At 36.9% G+C, this 22440-nt stretch overlaps 1 pseudogene; it reads left to right on the forward strand.

Annotated features, from left to right (window-relative positions):
• Nucleotides 1-16814: 16814 nt before the first annotated feature.
• On the forward strand, nt 16815-18153 carry LOC104857045 (annotated as a pseudogene).
• The last annotated feature ends 4287 nt before the right edge of the window (nt 18154-22440 follow it).

Below are 22440 nucleotides of genomic sequence, written 5' to 3' on the forward strand. Positions count from 1 at the left end.
ACCAAAGTCAATATGTAGATTTTTGTCAGAATCCCAATAGTGTTTTGGAAAAGAAAAATGAAATAGAATTCTCAAATTTTTATGGAACCAAATAGACCCTAAATACCCAAAGCAATCCTGAAAAAAGGAACAATGTTGGAGGCATTATGCTTCTTGATTCAAATGATATGTCACACTATAGTAGTCAAAAGACAATGGTACTGGATTTGTGTTTTTAACAGTCATGTTTTGAGCATGTGTACTTTCACAGTATATTCTGGAAGCACACATAAATATAAGTTTTAACTCCTCCATCTTAGCGCAAAGATATTTAAAGATGCTGTCAAAAGCTTTGTTGAAATCAATCTCTGTCCCATTTCTTCTATAATGTATTAGTACAAGTGTAGTGGCTGAAAAACAACACAAATTTACCTTACAGTTTGTTCTGCAGATTAAGAGCCAACATTGGGTAAGGAGGATGATGTTTGCTGTGGAGGCTGTAGGGGAAAATCACATCCCTTGCCTTTTCCGTGTTACAAAGATCGCTTTCATCTTTTGTGTCATCTTTTGTGCAATCCTTCTGACATCTGCGTCTACTGTCACATCTCCTTCTCTGATTGATTCTTCTCATTCCTGATGTATATATTCTTATGGCTACATTGGGCCCGCCTTGATAATCCAAGATAATCTCCCTAAAGCCAGGCGTGGTGGTGCACGCCTGTAATCCCAGCACTCTGGAGGCTGAGGCAGGAGGATCCCTGTAAATTCAAGACCAGCCTGGGCTACATAGTGAGTTCCAGGTCAGTCTCAACTACATAGGGAAACCCTATCTCAAAAAACAAAAACGACAACAAAAAAAAAAAAGTAAAGAAAGAAAAACAAAACAAAACAAAAAATAATCTCCCTATCTCAAGATCTTTCACTTACACCTGCAATATCCTTTCACCACCCTGTTACCTTTATCATCACTAAAACAAAACACCTAACATGCTAAGTTGAAGAAAGGTTTAGTTAGCTGACAGTTCACAGAGGTTTCAGTCTATAATTGGTTGGCTCCAAGGCAGCGTGGCACAGCAGATAGGCATCGCAGAACAGAAACTCTTCATGGCAGGCAGAAAGCAGCAAAGCAAGTAAAGGACAACAGAAGGCTCTTTCTATCCCCTCTATCTTATCTAGGCTACCTAGGGTGAGTAGCACACACGCCTTTAATCCTAGTATCCTCGAGCCTCCAATTATACCATGATTCAATCCCAGTGTCACACCCTCTTGATCCAGGCACCACTGAAAAAGCCCCACTTATGACCGCATAAAGTTTTGGGGGGACATCCAGACATAAGCCGTAACATTCTGCCCCTGCCCTCCCAAGATTCATGCATAACCCTTTATGCAAAAGGAATTTAGTCCATCTTTAAGAGTGGCCAAAATCCTAACAGTTTCAGCCCTGCTGATAAGTCCAAGGCCATATAGTCTTTCTGAGATTAAAGGCAAACTCTTAGCTGGAAGATCCTGTACAAATGAAAAGAAAGTTAAACACTTTTAACACTCAATGGCACAAGATATAATTTCCATTCCACAACTTACAAACAGGGGAATAGCAGGGAATGGGGACAAAATAAGACCAAAATCCAGCAGATCCAGCAGGGCAAACATTAAATCCCACAATTCTTCTTCCAGCATCCCCTGCAATATGTGGCAAGTTGGGAAATCCAAAGGGCTTTGGTGGCTCGACCCCTATGGCACTTCTGGTGATTGTAGCTCTCATGGCTACTTTATTTGGCTGGCTTTGCTCACTCCTCACAGTTTTTCCTGGACGATCCACTGTCCTGGCTTCCCCACTGCACTTTTGGCTTCACACTCACAGCTTCACACATTACCTTCTCAGGGGCCACTGCCTGGCTTTCCAGGCCCTCATCTGCAATCTGGATGGAAGCCTTCTGACCCCACAACTCGTGCATTCTGCATGCATATAAAAGCAGCCCCATGCAGATAATGACAAGGAGTGCCAACAGCCTGAGCAGTAGCCAGGCATCCATTCTCTCTCTCTCTCTCTCTCTCTCTCTCTCTCTCTCTCTCTCTCTCCCTCCCCCCCCTCTTCCCCTCCCTCTTTCCCTCCCTCTCTCTCTCTCTCTCTCTCTCTCTCTCTTAAATCTTTTTTAAGTTTACTGGTACATTTTAGGTATACAGTACAGTTACATTCATCATTGGGATCTTGTACCTTTACATGACAGGTCTTGGTTCTGATTTTCCTCCATTTCCCAGCCCTCCCTTCACTCCCCCAACCTTTCCCTGTTTGCAAAGACACTGCTTCCATGTTTTTCCGATTCACATATTTTTCCCTTTTTCCTTTCACCTACCCCTCCCACTTTTATTCTTTTAGACTTTTTCTTCTTGATAAACAATATCAGTTATACCTTTTGATCCATATTTACACTTTTAGTTTTTCACACCAGAGAAACTATTCAGTATTTACATATGTGTGACTTATTAAATTCACTTGAGTATGGCCTCAATGTGCATCCACTTAGCTATAAGTATCTCTACTTTCTCCTTCTTTATGGCTCAGTGATACTCCATTTTATTTAGAAGACTTTCTTTATCCAGTCTCCAGTTGATGGGCAATTGGGCCGTTTCCAAGTTTTAGCTATTACAAACTGTGGTGCTATAAACATAGGTGCACATATATTACTGTGGTATGATTCTTTTAATTCTTTTAGGAAGGTACCCAGCAAGGAATAGCTGGGTCAAATGGGACTTCTAATCCTAGTTGTTTGGGATATTTCCATATTGATTTCCACAGCGGTTGCACCAGTCTGCACTCCCACCAACAATGAAGAAGGGTTCCTATCTCCCCACAACCCTGCCAACATTTGTTATTGGTTGATTTCTTGATAGCAGCCATTCTTTCTGGGGTGAGGTGGAATCTTAGTGTTGTCTTCATCTACATCTCTTGAACGACAAGTGATGTTGAACATTTTTTCATATGTTTATTTGCTGCTTTTACTTCTTTGTCTGAGAAATATCTGTTCATTTAAGATGCCCATTTTTGAATTGTGTCTTCATATTTGTGGAGCCTGATTTGTTTGAGTTCTTTATATATTCTAAATTTTGGACCTTTGAGGAGTAGCTGGGAAAATTTTTTTCCCACATTTTATATTGTCTCTTAGGTCTGTTGGTGGTTTCTCTTGTAGTGCAGAATCATTTTAATATGATGAGATCCCAGTTGTTGATTCTTTGTGCTTGCTCCCATGCTACTGAGGATTTGTTCATAAAGTCTTTTCCTATGCCAATGTCTTCAAGAGTTCTACCTAACTTATTTTCCAGCAAGTTTAGTGTTTCTATTTTAATATTTATATCTTTATTCCACTTGGATTTTAGTTTAGTGCATGGTGAAAAATATGGGTCTAGCTTTAATATTCGACATGTTGAAATCTAGTTTTTCCAATACCATTTATTAAAGAGGTTATCTTTCCTCCAGTGAGGATGGTTGGCCCCTTTGTCAAAGATGAGGTAGCTGAGTATGTCTGGAGTTGTTTCTGCATCTTCTAATCTATTCCACTGAACCTCAGGTCTTTTTCTTTGTCAATACCATGCTTTTTTTTTTATCACAGTGGCTTTGTAGAATAGTTTCAGATTGGGAAATTTGATATGCCCTGCTATGTCTCTGTTGCCTAGAATTGTTTTTGATTTTCTAGGTCTCTTCTGGCTCCAAATGCATTTTTGGATTGTTTTCTCTAATTCTGTGAAATATATTGTTGGCATTTCAATTGGGATTGCATTCAATCTGTATAGCAGTTTTGGAAGTATGGTCATTTTCACAAGGGCTATTTTTCCATTTTCTTTTATCCTCTTCAATATCTTTTTTCAGAGTGTTGTAGTTTTCAATGTAGAGGTCTTTTGTTTCCTTTGTTAGATTGAGTCCTAGGTACTTCATTTGTTTGGATGCTCTTGTGAAAGGGATTATTTACCTAATTTCACTTTCAGTTAGTCTGTTATTTGTGTACAAGGCTATTGATTTTTTAGCATTTACCTTGTATCCAGCTACGTTACTGAATCTGTCAATTAAGTCTAGAAGTCTTCTGGCAGAGTTTTTTGGGTCTTTTATCTAATGTATCATATCGTCCACAAATAATGACAGTTTCACTTCTTCTTTTCCTATCTTTATGGCTTTTATTTCTTTTTTTCTCTTGTCTAATTGCTGTGGCCAATGTTTCCAAAACTATACTGAACAGGAGTGGTGATAGTGGACATCCTTGTCTTGTTCCTGATTTTAGTGTGAAGGTTTTCAGTTTTTGACCATTTAGTATGATGTTGGCTGTTGGTTTTTCATAGATATCCTTTATCAACTTGAGATAAGGACCATCTATTCCAATTTTCTGCAGGTTTTTTTAAAATCATGAATGGGTGTTGAATTGTGTCAAATTGGCATCCTCTCTTGACTATATGGGTCTAGTGCCTATGAAGCAAATCCCAAAGAACAAAATCCCTAGGCCACTGCCATTCTGGAACATGGTGCTCTGGGACTTCCTTCTAAATGTCTTTCACTTTGGTAATTTTGAGGCGCAAAGAATGAATTCCTGATAGTTCCTGTGATGCCCTTAGGCCATCTTTGCTATTCTCCTGATCCTTCTCAGCAATTAAGATCTGCTGTGCTCTATCTTTGCAGTCCACAGTTTTACTGGAGCTTCCTTTCTGGCCAAACTCAAAATGTTTTAAATCATTCTCCTGGGCTCTTTGCTCTTGATTCTCAACATAAATCTAGCTAAATGCCCCCAACAATAGGCATGCCACCACCTCATCATTAGACTGTCTTGAAATTTATTCTGCCAGATCAACTAGTCCACTGCCCTTAATCTCAGTTTCAGGCAAAGTATATGGACAAGAGAAAAATGCTAGCAAACTTTCTGATAAACCATAACCACCACATACTCTGGAGTCCAACAGACAAGGCAGTCCTTCTTCCCAACAGAAGCCTCCTGAGTCTGGTCTTTACTGGCAGAATTTCTATGAGCATTCTGGTCTTCTAAGATCTGATCAAAATGCCCCATCAAGTTTAGGCTCAGGCGTTCCAGCTCTACTTTTTCAGCCAGCATCTCCAAACCTTTCCTAACTCTTCCCCTTCCCACAAGCTAGCTCTAAACGCTTCCAAACCACATTGTCAGGAACAGTCACAGCAATGACCACACTTCTCTTATACCAAATTCTTACTTTTCTTGTGGCAGAAACAAAATAACTGACACCTAAAGTTAAAGGAAGAAAGGTTTACTTAGCTCACAGTATGTAGAGGTCTCAGCTCATCATCAGGTGGCTCCATGGCAGACAGGTACCACAGAGGAGAAACAGCTCGCAGTGAGGGGAAAGCAGCAAAAGCAGGCAAGAAACAACCATGGTTCTTTTTACCCCTTATATCTTAATCAGGCTACTTAGGATTGGTAGCATACACACCTTTAATCCTAGTGTCCTTGAGCCTAGCATTACACTATGAATCAATCCCACTGTCATACACTCTAGATCCAGCCATCCCTGAAAAAGCTTCACCTATGACTGCTTGATGATGGGGATCTAGACACAGGCCATAAAAACCACATAGAGAAACATATCCATAGGGTCCAGAGATCAAGACATGAGCTTCTTTAAATGGGGCAAGGGATTATTCTGCTATCCACAATGCACTGGTTTATCTGGAGAAGGACATCATTGCTCAAAAAAACATATCTGATTGTCATATACTTAAAATATGTGTTAATAGCAGCTTGTCATCTCTGTAAAATGTTAGGAATACCTAACATTTAACTGTTTCTTCTTTGAGAGATTTTTAGTTTCATTCTTCTATATGAAACATCAGCCTGATGAAAATGTTATAAAAGAAACAGACTTGGTGTATTCTCAGTACTCTTACTCTTAATTTTACTAGTTGCTTAACTGGTTTCTTTCAGCTCTCGAAAATTGTTTCTCCAACTGCCCACATCATTAGGACTCTCTCCTCTGAATCTCTTTACAGCTTATTTAGTAATGAATACATGCTATTTGAGTAACTTTCTCTTGAGTTATGAATGGTGGAACTAAAATAAATGAAAATATTGCACTGATTTTAACAAACACACTAAAACATTTTTTTCTAAATAAGTATTGGCTTTCAACATATTCACTGTATGCAACTATGAATTTATTGCAAAGGTTGATGGTACTCAGTTTATTTGTAGTTTCACTTTTTAAAGTGACCTTAGGGTTTACTTCATATGAAAATCAGTTACTTCATAGCTTCTGCTTACATTTTACCAAAAATTTCCATAGAAAAAATGTATTCTAGCCCCTTCATTTGCATTTTAGAAAACTAAATTCATGCAATCAAATCATAGCACTCATCTCTTTTCGCATTGAATGGATTCATTTATTTTTAAAGCACTTTATGATTCCTCCAAAGCAACGTTCTCCAGTAAAAGCTGGACTGGAAAATATAGTTAATGTTGGTGGCTGAAGGAGATCTCCCAACTTAACACTAATCTAAATCTTAGAAGTGACTGGGCAAAAGAGGTGATTAGATTGGGGCTAAGGAAGCAAGCTGTGGCAAAGTTGAAAAAAATAAGCAGAGACTTAATGAGGCCCGGCAAACAGTAAATCTATATACCCAAATGATTCACAGACAAGTATGCCAAGTACAACTAATGCACAGATGCAGTGATGAAAGAGAATACCAGCATGGAGAATGGCCAGCCCTTCTACCAAGTGTGGATCCTGAGCAATGGCCACGCATACTTACTGAATGAATAAACCAAGATTGTCCATCACGTCTGAGCACTGAGGCTAAAGAGAGTATGAGAAGGCAAGAGAGCAATAAAATAGGTTGGGGCACATGAGACCGACCGTTGACCCTGCCCAATAGTAAAATGTGGCCTGTCACATTTCAAAATTGATGAATCACATGAGAGGTAAATGCAGAATTATTCTAAAACCAGAAGATCAGAAATTCTTTTTGGTATGTAAGTGAGAGGAAAAAGAAATCATGGCACCTCTCCTAATAATATACATTTGGTAACACACACACACACACACACTGCTATTTTTAAAACTAATATGCCTGATTATCCAACAGAAAAAAAATCTACCTGATTAAATAAGATTTTTTTTTTCATTTTAATGGCGTTATTTCACACATTTACCATGGATACCAATTTACCCAGCCTTAGAAATACCAGTCTGTTATTCATTTAAATTACATAAATATTTGTAATGAATGCAGGACTACCTAGTTTTATCTCTTTAATACGAAGTTGAATGAATGCACAATCAGTAATTGGTGAAAAGCAAAATACAATATAGTACTGAAAACTATATTTTAATTTTTCCTAAATGGTTCAATTTCTGTCACTCATTGAATTATGCTACCAATACAGGTATATGTTATACATCAAAAGCTCAAACATTCAGGAGCAATATTTTCTTAATTTGAAGGAAAATTTTAATTTTATTAGAGTTAGGGGACTGTCTTCAGCTTTAATGATAGGAGGCAGTAGATAATTTTTTGGAAATATAAATACATTTTGGCATAATTAAAAGAAAAACAGAGTACTTAATAATAGTACTACCTTCTATGTATGCAGACTCTTTCTGACTTAAAAATGATTCACTTCCTCTTGGGTCAGGGCAACAATCAGGCTTGCAGAGTACATTTGAAAACAAAATATAAAGACAAAATTGTGCTAAATAGAGAAATATTAGATTGAAGAGCAAGTCTAGCCAGATGGAAAGATGAACTGCAAAAAAGGACACGAGGACTAAATCAATTTAGTGCTGAAAGTGTTCTTTCTTATCTGTTAGGGCTACTTTCTTGAAAACATGAAGCCAGATTGTTTGGTTACCTTGTGAACTTATTTTAAGTGGTTCACAACATATTCTGCATAATTCTTCTTTATTTTCCATAACAGGATGTCTGTTTAATGAATTGTGAATTATTAAAATCCATGCTTGCTGATATGCACTTTTAAATGTGTCATTAACCCTAACTGGAGCTTGGGAAGTAGGAAGATGGTGACAGCATATTTGGTCAGTTTGTGTGAGTACTATGTCAAATGCTGTGTTTCCTGTGCTCTAGCACGCATGCAATTCAGAGTGAGGTCAGCAGATCCCTTTGGAGGGGAAAACTCAGTTTCCTATATTCTGACTGGAATCTCCATGCTCATCATAGTGAATCTGAAAACAAGGTAATATCCAGCGGGCAACAGCCAAATTAATTCCAAGTGAATTCAGCATTCACTAATAAAACTAGAAATACAAGGAGTAGAAACTCAAGAATTCTGATTAAATATTTAAAATTCTAAGACATTAAAAATAAACATTAAAACATCAAAAGTACCCAAAAAACACTAAAATATTAAAGCACTGAAAACAAATATTATAATATACTGTGATATTAGTTTAGTTAAATAAGACATTTATATAACTTTAAAGCCTAAGGTCCTAGCAGAGCCTCAATCCCCACAAGTATCTGAAATTCATCATATTCAAAATGTACCCAGATATTACGCCTTCAAACTCCATTTCATTCTGACCCTTCTATACTCCTTGAATCAAGATCATGCACCACTGATAGATAGTTGACGTGTTGGCATTCCTTCTCTTTCTCTTCATAGCCCTTACCCCATACGTAGATCAATGACATTTCAAGTCTTTCAAGAGTGAATTCAATATGTAAGTTCAGTTTACCAGTCTGTGTTGCCAGTGCTATTCAGTTTCCAATGATAGCGTCATTTATCTCCACTATTATGATAGCCATTTAGTTGGTTCTTTCTTCCATTTTAACAAATCTTTATTTGATGCCTAAACTGTACACTCTGCCAAAGCTATAATTAGAAAAATGAATGAAAAGCAGTATTTACTTGGGCCGAGGGTGTAGCTCAATGGTACGAAATGCCTATTTTGTCTTTAATGCATGAGATCCTGGATCCTATCCCCAGCATTGCAAAGAAAAAAGAAAATAGCACCTGCTTTCACGTAATTTATTCTCAAATAAAGGAAACTAGATACATAAAATATAACAGATTAGATATATATTTGCAAAAACAGTCCTTCCAAATAGAATGCAGTAAGTTGTTCAAATTTAGTTTCCAATCATTTAGTCTTGCCTCTCTACAACGTATTTCCCATGCTAGGAGTAACAATTATAAAATCCAAATCTAATTTCTTGTTTAAATTACTTACATATTTATACACCATCTACTCTTTAAATTCAACTTCTCTAAAACAAAGCAGCAGTTGTCAAAGTGTATTTGAGGACACTTGCAGAAATGTCTCTGAAACATTTTTAGTGGGTCTACCGGGTCAAAATTACTTTCATGATAATCTTAAAATGCTATCTGCTTTAGGATATAGTCAAATTTTACAGGCACTGCATAACATGTAATGTTGTAACAGATTGTATGAAGAAGCAAATATGAGAATCCAAATGTCTTCTAATAAACCAGACAATAAAAATATGCAGAATTGTATAATAACACCAATCTCCTCAATAAATTTGTTTTGTTTAGGAAAATTTAATTATCTTTCATAAAATATATTGCTTGTAGTGGATTCTTATTTAAATGGATTAATGACTATTTTAATATTTCTCAGCTTTAATTGCCAGTATGGCAAATATTAACAGATATAACTCTCATAAGCTATTCTTTAGTAGTCTCAATAATTTTTAACCGTGTAAAGGATTCTTGAGACCTAGAAAGTTGAAAACTGCTGTGATATAGCATGCCCAGTGATGAGACTGTTTTCTCTCACCCTGCTGACACTTAACTCTGTGCTCCAATCATATCGAGACTTTCCATTTCCAGAATATGTCATGCTTTCTCCCTCCCACACCCTGTCACAGACTACGGATTAATCTCCCCCTGCTTCTGGCCTTGCCTGATCCCTCACAGAACAGGGACTGAAGCAAAATGAGGATGAGCCAGAGGAGCACGGGCACATAAAAACAAAGACCTGGAAGAAAATTCCTATTAGGTGGCTGTAGGCTGCTCTCTTTTTCTTCTTCCACAGCCATACTCCAATAACTTTCCTGGAAGCCAATATAAACACTACAACTAACCCCAAACAGATAGTAAGCATCTCTCATTAACTTGCTTTCACAAGATCCTCTGCTAATAATTCAGGTAGCATACATTTACCTATTTCATTGTTTATAATGGAATTTTTTTTATAAATTGGAGAATCTTTACCTCTTTTGGTCCTACATGACAGTCTGAATCTCCCGTACTTCCTATAACTTTGAATAGGCGGCAAACATAAGTTATGAGTAAATAAAGAGTAAAATAAAGGGATGTTAGGAAAACCAAGGGTTGGTTTTGGAGATGTGAAGGGGGACTGGAGGGAGCGGAACAGTAGAAAAGAGAGTAAAGGGATTGGAAATAAAGTGTTACATATCCCTACAAATTCCCCAAAGTAATACAACTGCTATATATTGCAGAGATATACTGATAGAAAGCAAAATCTGGAAATTACATCTAAATGTAAGTTTTTCCAATACTTTGTGAAATCTTCACTGAATCAAATGTTCTACTAACATTAGCATGCATTCCACTCCAGGATAATTACTGGTTTACAAGTCTATCTCCCTGGCTTTGGTACTATCTCCATGAGGGCAGAAAATAAGCCTATTACACATGTGAGGTAATGCAGCATTTTAGAAACAATTATCTCTTGAATCCCTAAATCCATTGAAAAAATCAAATAAGGTACCTATTTATTTTTTCTTTCATGGAACTTTCCAGAATCAGGCTCTCATATTGCTGGTCTTCAGGAATAGTTATAGTAATGTTCTGTGATAGCAGTACTGAAATGTTTCTTCTAAAATTTATCTCCTCAAGAATAAGAAATTCCCTTTTAGATTAAGTAAATAGCTTCCTGGAAAATTAAGCTTATCAGTCAGCCATATCTTGGCACAAACTACTTTAATCTTTTAATCAAATTGCTCTTGCTTTAATAGCCTGAGTACAGATGATAGTGTCCTGGATCATCCCGTTCCTCTTAGCTTCACAGATACTTATAGGCCATAAGGCAGCAAAGCAGAAGTGAACTCAAGTCCTTCTCTGGTTGGTTACACTTGCTGCTTCCAGCAAAAGTTGACTCCACTGGGACCCCCAATCTGCTCACCCCACTAACATTTGTTCTCCGCGCCTTCCCCCTTATGTTCCTAAATCCCCTTTTACTACAGTAAGATTCTATGGTTCATTATTATAATAAGCCCACTGTGTGGAAACTAAGCTTCTTTGCCTCCCCAACTCTGTCATCCTCAAATAGCAAAAGAAAGCGAAATTTTCTTGCAGCTAGGTATTTGCTTACTCCATTCTTGAACTCAAACATCAGAAGTGGTTAGAGAAAAAGAAAAAATAGTCGTATCTCACTTTACTCTTAAAACATAAAAGTACAAATGGACCTTCTCTGCTTCCAAGAGACAAATTTCATTTCCCTACTGAATTTATTCTCCCATTTGGAGTTGGTTGAAGTTCCAAACCTCTTGCCTCAAATTTCCAGTACAGCTTTCATGTTCCTTTCTTAGCAGATGTACTGGTTTCTTCTTTATTCACTTCAAGGATGGAAGTGATTAGAAGAAAGTGTGCACTTTCTTCTCATCAAAATTGACAACAGTCCTGCTCCTGTGCAAAATATTTTGTCTCTCTTCTGATTAGAAGCCCTTCACTTTGTGTGATGAGTCTAATTTACACTCCTTTATTTAAGACTTGAAACTCCGATGCATCGCGATCTTACCACATATTACTCTATTAGTATACGATATCCGTGATTGCCTTGAATTAAATACAAATCTCTTGACATCATATCCCCTTGTTATTACCCTGATTCTCTTCTACTCTTTGCAGAATAATTCTTTATGAGAATTGGCTCTACTCATTGCCTTCCTTTTTCCTCCTCTCCTTTCTTTTCCCAAACTTCTCTCGCCAAGCATTTTTTCTCCTAAGCCCTATAAAAGAGTTCCGACATGTCAGTGGTGACCACACTGGTATCAAATTCAATGTTCAGTTCTTAGATCTTGTCTTAACTTCCTAGCAATATCTTTCACAATTAATAACTCATCCTGTGCAAAACAGTTTCTACATTTGCTTCATAGTCTCGTGTTTTTCTCCTGTATTAACTTGTCACTCATTCTGGTCAGTATCATTGAACTGTTTTTTCTCCCTAAAATAAATGTTACAGTTTTTCAGTGCCCAGTCTAAATATCTTTGTTCTTCTCACTGTATATTCACTTTCTCAGTGATATCTTTTATTTCTCATGATAAATAACTGCCAGTGTTATATCTGTACTCATCTTTCCTCTAAATCCTAGATATGTGTCCCCAATTGTAAATTCAAAGATTCTACTTTCAAACCGGGCATGGTGGTACACACCTGTAATCCCAGTGCTCGGGAGGCTGAGGCAGGAGGATGGCTATGAGTTCGAGACCAGCCTGGGCTACATAGTGAGTTCCAGGTCAGTCTCAACTACATAGTGAGACCCTGTCTCAAAACAAACAAACAAACAAACAAACTAAAAAAACGAAAAAAAACAAAACAAAAAAAACAACAACCAAAAAACACACAAAGATTCTACTTTCTGTATATTTGGTATATTTGATATTTTTGTACTTGAGATAAATAAAACAGAAATTTTGATCACCCATCCTTGTCTCTAGCCTCATCCTAATAAATGGCACTACCATTCACCCACTGTTCTTGACAAATACTAGTTCTCACTGATTCTTCTCTGTCCCCTCAGGATGCCTAGCTTACAATTACCAATTCAGACTCCTTTTCCTCCCTTCTTTACATGATTCAGTGGAAAATACCAGCAGAAGAGCAGAGAGAGGAGAATAAATTTGGGGGATTATATTCCTGGCCCCCTTCCCTGTGGGTTAATGAGGAATGGCTAATGTCAGGTCAGACTCTCCGTATCATGCTTTCTGTCTCAGGTGTTTTGATAACTTTCTCTCTCCCTCTCCTTCCTCTCTCTCTTCCACATCTTTAACTTTAGTGGTAAAATGCCATCTTGTTCCTAATATCATGGAAGTAAAAATCTTTTTTTTTTCAGCTTTAATTGAGTTTATTGGTACATTTTAGGGATACAGTACAGTTACATTCATTGTTGGGATCTTGTACCTCTACATGACAGGTCTTGATTCTCATTTTTTCCCCTTACCTCTGCCCTCCCTTCACCCCCTCCTCCCCTCCCCATCTACAAACACTTTCTTTTCATCTTTTCGTTCTCTCACATTTTTTTCTTTTCCCTTTTTACTCTTCCCCTACCCATCCCACCTTCCCTACACCCTTAGCTCCTTTCTTCCCATTTCTAAATGTCAGTAATCTTATTAGGATCTTATGTATTATTGCAGATTATTCACACCAGGGAGTAAAAATCTTTTAATTCTGATTTTATTCCTCCCATCTGCTCTCAGCTGTTTTCAAAGCTCACTTTCTGAACTATTTCAAGTTAGCCAACTAGTGTATGTTTCTTGTTAGTAGTTAATTCCTCTCACACTCACATTCAACTCATTGCAAATGCTGTCATTTCTATTTTCGATATATGTATTTTTCAAACCTCACTAATTTTCACAACTTGCAACATTCCCACCTTAGTTTAAATTCTTGAATTTCTCAGTTGGATTAAAGCAATACTCCATGCTATTGTCTACACCACAACCAGTGTCATCCTTTTTTAAAGTAAGTCACATAACACATTCTCTTGCTCACAATCTCCAAAGCACAATTAGAACAAGATAAAATTTCAAATTATTTTAATGCCCAACAAGGTACTGTTTAGTTAGCCATGGCTTGTTATAATCCCATAGGCTGCCACTTTCCCTACTGCTTATTTGAAATGCTTCTTAATGGCCTACTTGAAATTTTACACTTACATTGTGCTACTGTTGCAGATAATTTGTACCCAGTGTCACTTTATAGGGAATCTTTTTACCCTAGGTATTTGACCAACCATTTCCTGTTTTCATTTGGCCTTCTACTTAAATGCCAGCACACAAAAGAGAATTCCCTAAATGAATGACCTAAAATAACAATCCATACTCTCTCTCTCCACTTACACAGCTTTATTCCTCTCCATAATATACATCACTGCTTAATCTTGTCTATCTATGTATTGACTTGTCTATTGTTTCTTTTCTCCACTATATTACACACTCTATTAGTGATGACAATGTCACTTTTACTCACTATTGTATTATCAATATCTTGAACAGTACTTGAGACATGGAAGCTCTAAATAAATGCAATGAATAAATGAATGGATGACTCAACGGGAATGGAAATATACTGAATGAATCAATCAGATACAAAGCCAAACAAATATAAAATCATAAAATTTGCTTAATGAGCAAAATTTTTAAGAGACATATTGGTAACTATCATATCAAGCTGAAATAACTTAATTAACCTCCAACACAGAATCTTTTTTTTTTCAGTATGACAAGATATATCTAAAGCCAGTTAATAAGGCTTTTTCTCCTGCATAGTCCCAGTAAGGAAATGCTAGGGTTTGATGGTCTAAGCTTCCAGTTTTTGTGCTCCATAGATGACAAGAACCTTTGTAAATGAGCGATATTGTTTTTTTTAAAAAACTACTATGCCAAGCCCAGGGATTTAGCTCAGTATTGCTGTGCCTGCCTCACAAGCATGAGGTCCTAAGTTTGATTCTCTGCACCAAAAGTGGGGGCAGGGAGAGAGAAAAGAAAAACCTATTATGCAATGTCATGTGCCTAGAACAAATAACAAGAAAGAATAACAACATACCCATGCCTGCAGTAAACTCTAAATATTACCAAGAATTTCTGAAGCTTTCTCTTTTCTAGCTTTCAAACTCTTCTGCCCAATAAGATAATTATTATCTTGAACTGAGTCAATTATTTCATTGCCTTTTATAATGGTTGTATTACATCAGAAAATGTACTATATACATAGATCTATTTAAAAATCAAGTTGTTCATCATCATTTTTGTTTGCACTCATCAATGTGTTTTTAAGATTCATCCATATTAGTGTATTCAATTTTAATTGTTCCCACTTCTGTTTATTATTCATTATAGGGGTATATGCTAATTTATTTATCCATATTTCTTATGATGGTATTTCGGTGGTTTTCAGGTTATTATGCTATTCTTTACAAGTTCCTATTAATACTCTTTTATGTATCTTTCTAGTATCATTAGTCTTGGAAGCATTTTTCTCTGTTTAACAAAAATTCCTAATTCTCTATTTAGTCAATATTGTGTTAGTCCTTTAGTAACTTGGAGAAAAACCTTGTTCTCTCCTTTCAGGCATTCTTAGTGGTTTACTATAGTCTTTAGAGATTGCATTCATATCCCCTTAGATGATTTATTCAGAGAAGCTCTGAGGTTAACACAGCAATGCCAGTTAGATGCCTCTGTAGTGGTTCTTCTTTATTTTTTTAAGGATCCAAAGAAGCTATTTTGATAAATGAAGAAAATATTTTCAGTTTTAAACATTATAGAAAAATTTCCCACAAAATTAGGTTGGCATTCCCTAAACACTGTTAATTAAATTAACTCCAAATAAATAGTGCAAAAAGGAAAAAGGTACACTTATATCTTAAATAGGTGCAGTTATTCATTTCTCTGTTCGTTTTAAATTGACCAGCTGATTACAAGGAGGGACTACAATCCTCTTTTCACTAACAGGGCCTGTCAGATTTAATAAATAGAAATATAGGACACCATTTTTTTTTTTTTTTTTTTTTTTTTTTACTGGGGATGGAATTTCAGACATTGCGCTTGCGAGGCAGGTGACAGCATCTCTGAGCCAAATCCCCGGCCCTAGGACACCAAATTTAACTTGAATTTCAGATCAATAATGAAAAAATTTTAGTGAAAGAATGTCTAATACGATGTTTGAGATCTACTCATACTAAGTATTCATTGTTTATCTGAAATGCAATTGACTAGGCATCCTATATTTTATCTGGCAACCCTACAAAAATCTTACCAGCTAAAAAGTTCCCAGGTTTCCCTCAAGGTGTTCAAACTATTTCCTGGATATCAGGAAGTAACTAACTGTGGGGTACTTAGCTAACCTTTCATTGCTCTTGCTATATCTTCATTTCATACAGCACATTATCTTCAAGCAAAGCGCTGAGAGCTTATGAATACTATTTTGCTTAATGAGAATCATTTTTACTGATAATACCTTAATAAATTTTTTCCAAGTGTACCAAGTTTCAATCTTCAAAAGAACAGCCCACGAAACTGCATGCATTTTAACACGGCTGAGGGGGGCACTGGACCTGAACATTATCAGGACTGTCCCTAGATAATATGAAAGGGAAGATGGGAAAAAGTCTTCCAAACTCACAGGCTACTGAAGTGCAAGAGCTTCCATGATGGTACCATTGGTTTTTACTTGCCACTGGCCTATTCTCAGGTTCATCTGCATTCAGGGTGACACTACTTGCTTTCCTGAACCCCTAACAGTCAGCTTTTCCTTACAACAGACTTTCTATACCAAACTCCTCTAAAATGTCTGGACATGAGACCAGCACAAATATCTTGCAAAACTTCGGGAATGACAGCCTACTTAGAAGCTCAGAGGAGAGGTTTAAAGTGGAGGGAGGGAGAGAGATACCAACCAACGTTGAAATGCAGGCCTCAGAATTAAGTGTGAGTTTGACCAGAGATGGTGCTGGTATCAGGGAATTTGGTGTGTCCAATGATGCCAACGCAGAGCATCAAGGCATACACGCAGAAAGTTTGAGATGACATCAAGAATTCTGAACACTTCAGCAGGAACAAGGAAGAACTATTTGATCACCATTTAGAGGAAGAAGGAGAGATAGGATGAAGAGGAAGAATAGCCTCAGGTACATGTGCCCAATGAAGCCAATGGTACATAGTATTTATCGGATAAGGATCAGTCCCTGGAGGATTGAGTATCCTCAGAGACATCAGTCCTCCTGCCCTTCAGCAGTGGCAGCTGGGTTCAGGTCCTCATATGAGGCTTGTGGGGAAAGAAACTTTGTGCAGAGTTTCTACCTGGAGTATGGTATTGGAGGCCATGTCCGTTGAGTCACTACTGTTCACTTTAACCAGCATGGCACCTGGCTGGCCAATGGTAGTGATGACTTGAGGGTGATATTATGTGACTGAATGCAGTAGAAACCAGCACTAGATTTTGAGAGTGGCCACCAAAATAGTGTCTTTCCGGGTAAGTTTCTTCCTAATTGTGGTGATTCTGCCTTGACCACGTATGTCCATGATGGGCAGGTACGTGCAGCACAGCTTTTTTGCTACACCATATGGCAAGAATGCTAAGAGTGTGGTCAAGCATAGGAAGCTTCCCACAAGTTGGCTTTAGAGCCAGAATCTCCTTTTCAGTTCAGGTGAAGATACAGGCATCTTCACGACTGACCTCTGACAAGGTTATCCAGCTTCAAAAGTGGTAGTAACCAATGAGAGTGAAAAGAGAGTGAGATTAAACCACCTATGTGAATCCCAGCAACAAGTAACAATTTGCAGTGGATATGATCAGTTTGCACAGATTTATGATCAGAGAAAAACTGATGAGAAAAAAAAAACAGCAAGATACTCAGAACATTCTGTCATCACCACCTAGCCAACTGTTGCTCTTGAACAACCATCACCTGCCTTGTGTACAGCCACAATGGCACAAAACTACTAGTCAGCTATAATAATAAAGATATTTACCTCTTCAACTCCACTGACAGTGATGGAATACAATATTTTAAGAGATACAAAAGGCACAAAAATAATAATGTCACAGGGAAAGGTATGAATTTCTATGGCCCAAATTGTACGTTTGTGGCAGCAATTATGGCTAAGTCTTTCTCTGGGAGAAATCATCCTGTCATATTATTCAGTTTATGAAGGGGGAGAAGGGAGGTACTATAAACTTTCTTCATCCTATCCTTATCTATTTGTGATGGCGACAAGTGGCCTAGAGAATAATGTCAAGACCTGGTTACAGACACCTAACGTTCCCACTGAGATTCCTGGATTAACGAATGTGACGTAAAACAAGCAGAAAGAAGATGGATGTATCTTATACCACACTGATCTGTTTGAAAACCACATGGTTTACTTCCTCATGACTCACCTGACACAGAAAAATCAGCAGCAGCACCAGCGAGTTGGGATCACAGACGCAGACTTGAATTAGTCTTTTTCACCTCAGATCCATCTGAAGAGGAAAGCCAAGAGTGATTACAGGGCTTGCTATCCCAAAGGTCTCGTATCCCATCAAGATAGATACCATCTCAGTAGACTAGAATTCAAATTTCAACCTAATAGATTTTTTTTCAGCTTTAATTGAGTTTATTGGTACATTTTAGGGATACAGTACAGTTATATTCATTGTTGGGATCTTGTAACTCTACATGAAAAGTCTTGGTTCTCATTTTTTCCCCTTATCCCTGCCCTCCCTTCACCCCCTCCTCCCCTCCCCATCTACAAACACTTTCTTTCCATCTTAATAAATAAGTCACATATGTGTAAAGAATGAATAGTTTCTCTGCTGTGAATAAACTGTAATAATACATAAGATCTTAATAAGATTAATGACACTGTGAAATGGGAAGAAAGGGGCTAAAGGTGTAGGGAAGGTGGGATGGATAGGGGAAAGGTAATAAGGGAAAATAAAAATAATGTGAGCCGACCTAATAGATTTACCTTATGTCTTGTTTTCTGTAAGATATACTAAAAAAAATCATCTCATATTGCCTTTCTCTCTACTTTCCTTTCACACATTTTTCCTTTCATTCTTCTCCTATTACATGATTTCTTATCTATTTTTTACTGCTTGTCCTTCTGTGAATATTAAGTAAATTATTTGCACCTTTATTTTTTATTATGTATTTCTTTATTTCCTTATAGTTAACCTCTAAAGTTTTCTAATTCCTGTTTTAATCTTATTAGATCTATCTTCTCATTGTTGACACTAAAACATGTCACTTTTTAAATATTAATGTAATTCTGAATATCAGTTTGGTTTAACCCCAAATTTCAGAAATATGTATTTATGCTTTAAAAGTATAGTCAAATAAAAAATCATGACTTTGTTCCTTAAATGCTGAGCCTTGCCATACATGCATCTCTTTGTCATAGAAGAGAAAAAGAAGAGAAAAAGTGGGAAAGCTCCTAACCAGGTAATTGACCCTTATCGAATAAACAACCTGGGGTTATACACATTTTCTGAATCCATATATTAATAACTTTGAATAATTTGAGCACATTGAGGCTGGTAAGAGTGAAATTAAATACTCTGCAATTTCAATTTTATTGAAGTGTCAGTTAAACCTCATAGGACTACCTTTCAGGAATTCTCCTGAGACATTCATCACTTAAAATATGCCTGCTTGAAACATAATAATTTTTTATAGTTGAAAATATACATTTCAAATATCTAGGTTTCAGGGGTACTAGAAATTGAAACTGGGGGTACTTTACCACTGAGCTACATTGCTTGTCATTTTTCATTTTATTCTGAGATAAGGTCTTGCAAAGTTTCCTAGGCTAGCCTCCAATTTATAAACCTCAAGCCTCAGCCTCCCCAGTAACTGGGATTACAGATGTGTGTCACCACACCCAGCTCACTTAACTTTTATTAATGGAAATTTTACAGTAAAAGCTTGTTTATAGATAACCATTTTGGGTAATTATTAGAAAAATCCTATTAGACAACAATGCACTGCTTAAAATTCTTTGCAGCTCTTTATAAGAGGTTAAATTGCTTCAAAATTGTTTTAAGCTTTATTTAATATAAAAAATTTCTTATCTCTAGGTACCAAATGCTCTTTTACTGCTCAATAATAATATCTATTTTTGCTTTATACATGTTATTTTTATAAGTGAATACAAAAGATCACCTTCATACAAACACTGGGAACACATCTTTCTTTGAAATTTTTTTTTGGGAAAGAAGGATGTAATGAAATATCCCATGGCCTAACAATGCCTTTCCTTTGATAAAACTTCCTGAAATAGGTATTATCCCTGGTCTCTTGGGAGTAAGTAGAGACATTTGCATAATGAGATTAGACTTCTGAATGGAAGATATCTTAACCAAAGTTCCTGTTCACTGAAAATCAAAGTTAGGGACAAGCGCCTAGGGATTTGGAGGCCTGCAGAAGCCCCGACTGTCTGCTGTCAGGAAAGCACAATAAGAGTCCCTAAAGGGAAATCACCTGGAGAACTCAGTGAGTTTGAGCTGAGTGATGTGGTTTCAAACAGGACATAGGAAAAGAGAGTTATAAACTAGGATACCCAGTGTCGGGCACCTTGTATGTATGTATAACTGGGTAGAATGCATTCTAGCAACATTAACAAACACTGAAGAAACATTTGGGATTTCAAGTGACACTGGGTTTCAGTGAGGGCAAAGGTAAGAGTAGATTAATTAGGTAGTTCTTTTTCCATCTGCTGTTTATAAACAGAAGGAGCTCTCTGGAGGAATTTAGACTCTTCTCAACTTAGTCAAACTAAAAGTTTGTTCAGGGTTCCCTGAAGAAACCTGAGATTGCTTGTGATTTAACAGGCATTTGAGAAAAACAACAACAAGAACAGCAAACACACACACACACACACACACACACACACACACAAAACTGGAAGGTAAAGCCAAAGATAAAGCCATATTTGCTTTATGCTCAGAAAGTAGGGGCAGGGGAACCATGTACTGATGTGCTCATGCCGATTTTTGCTTATATACTGGCTTACCTTGTGTGGTGTGGGGTAGCAGCTGGGTCCAAAACTACTTCATGCACCCATCATATCTTGCTTTAGCTTTACCAGCTCTGTGAAAAATGCTGGCTTCTTCTGCAGAACACATATCATTGGAGCTAGAAGTTTGGAGACAGTGAGATATCAACATGGATTCCACTCTGTCCTTGTTGTTACAGATAATCCTTATAGATTCCCGTTTCTCCTTGGTTCCCACAGTATACATCCATTTCTCTTTTCTGACTGCCCTGATGACTTCAGGTTTCAACACCTGAAGCAAAGAAAAAAATTTTACCTGACTAAGATGGCTTAACAGTTCACATAACTAAATAAGTTCCAAACTCAATTATTAGTATATACATATATGCAAATATACATATATATGGCTATCACTATTACATTTTGAACTGTGAGTAATGTAACTTCCCTTCAGATGCATTGGGCTAACTCTCAAAACTACTTGGACTTGAATATTTGCTATTTGGAGGATGTGAAAGGCCTAAAGGAAGATGTTGGAATGAATACACACACACACAGACACACACACACACATACACACACACACACATATATGAAGAGAGAATTAATTAAATTGAAAAATACATTTACTATCATAGATTAAAACCTCAAGCTGGTGATGTATTAGAAGAATGAAGTAATTGTTACCATTTTAATTTATGCACATATTGGTCTTATTAGTATATAGAATATAACTATACCTGCCATAAAACAGTGGGAAAAAATTGGAATTTTATCAATTCTCTAAGCAGGTGAAATTTTACATTTTGCTTTAATTTTCAACACCAATTATTTCATCCCAATATGAAATATCTGCAGGACAGTTCTGTGTAGGCCTTCGTGGCCTTTATGCAATATTATAATTCTCTTAATTATGCACAGAATTTAACTGCATAAAATTATTACAGATGCCTAACTATTCTTTAAAAAAGACATCTTTTGATAGCTATTCCTTAAAAGGACAGGTGCAAAAGAATAGAGATGGAAAAAAAATACAGCATAATTGCTAAAGGACAGGCCAAAAATTTTATGGAGAGTTTGCACAGTCCAATAGCAGCCTTAAGCAGTGTTTATTCTACCATATTGTGAGCTGAAAGCATAATGCAATGAATTCACGATCAGCTTAATCTTAGCTATCCTGTGTACAACTCCTATGAACCTCACTATCTTAAATTGCCTCAACTTACGTCTAAAGAGTAAAATGAGAATTTGGATTTTCAGATTTAGTTTTCATGCCCCACCCCCCAGCACTGGGGATTGAACTCAGGACCTTGCACTTGTGAGACAGGCACAGCACCACTGAGCTACATCACTTGCATGAGCAAGTTCTCATGTCTTTATGGTACATTATACGTGTGTGTGTGTGTGTGTGTGTGTGTGTGTGTGTGTGTGTAGTTGCTGGATAGTAAGAGATCAGAGATAGCATTATGGCAATTCATGTTCATGAGGACCCTAGTACAATGATATCAAGCTATGATTCTGGAAGGACTTGGAATTCATTAGAAGTTTTCATTGAAAAGGAGTTTAGAAAGTCCCTATCCTACTGTTTCATTCAAAATTCAATGTCTACTATTTCTTCTAATATTTCAAATCGCTTTGTCTCCAGCACTGTTATCTAAGCAACTCATTTGTGGAAACTAAAGACACATTCACTGTCACATGATACTCTACATTGAAGACCCAAAAAACTCCACCAAAAGACTTCTAGACT

The sequence above is a fragment of the Fukomys damarensis genome, unplaced genomic scaffold, assembly GCF_012274545.1.
Source record: "Fukomys damarensis isolate Sample0158 unplaced genomic scaffold, DMR_v1.0_HiC HiC_scaffold_39, whole genome shotgun sequence".
Taxonomy (NCBI): domain Eukaryota; kingdom Metazoa; phylum Chordata; class Mammalia; order Rodentia; family Bathyergidae; genus Fukomys; species Fukomys damarensis.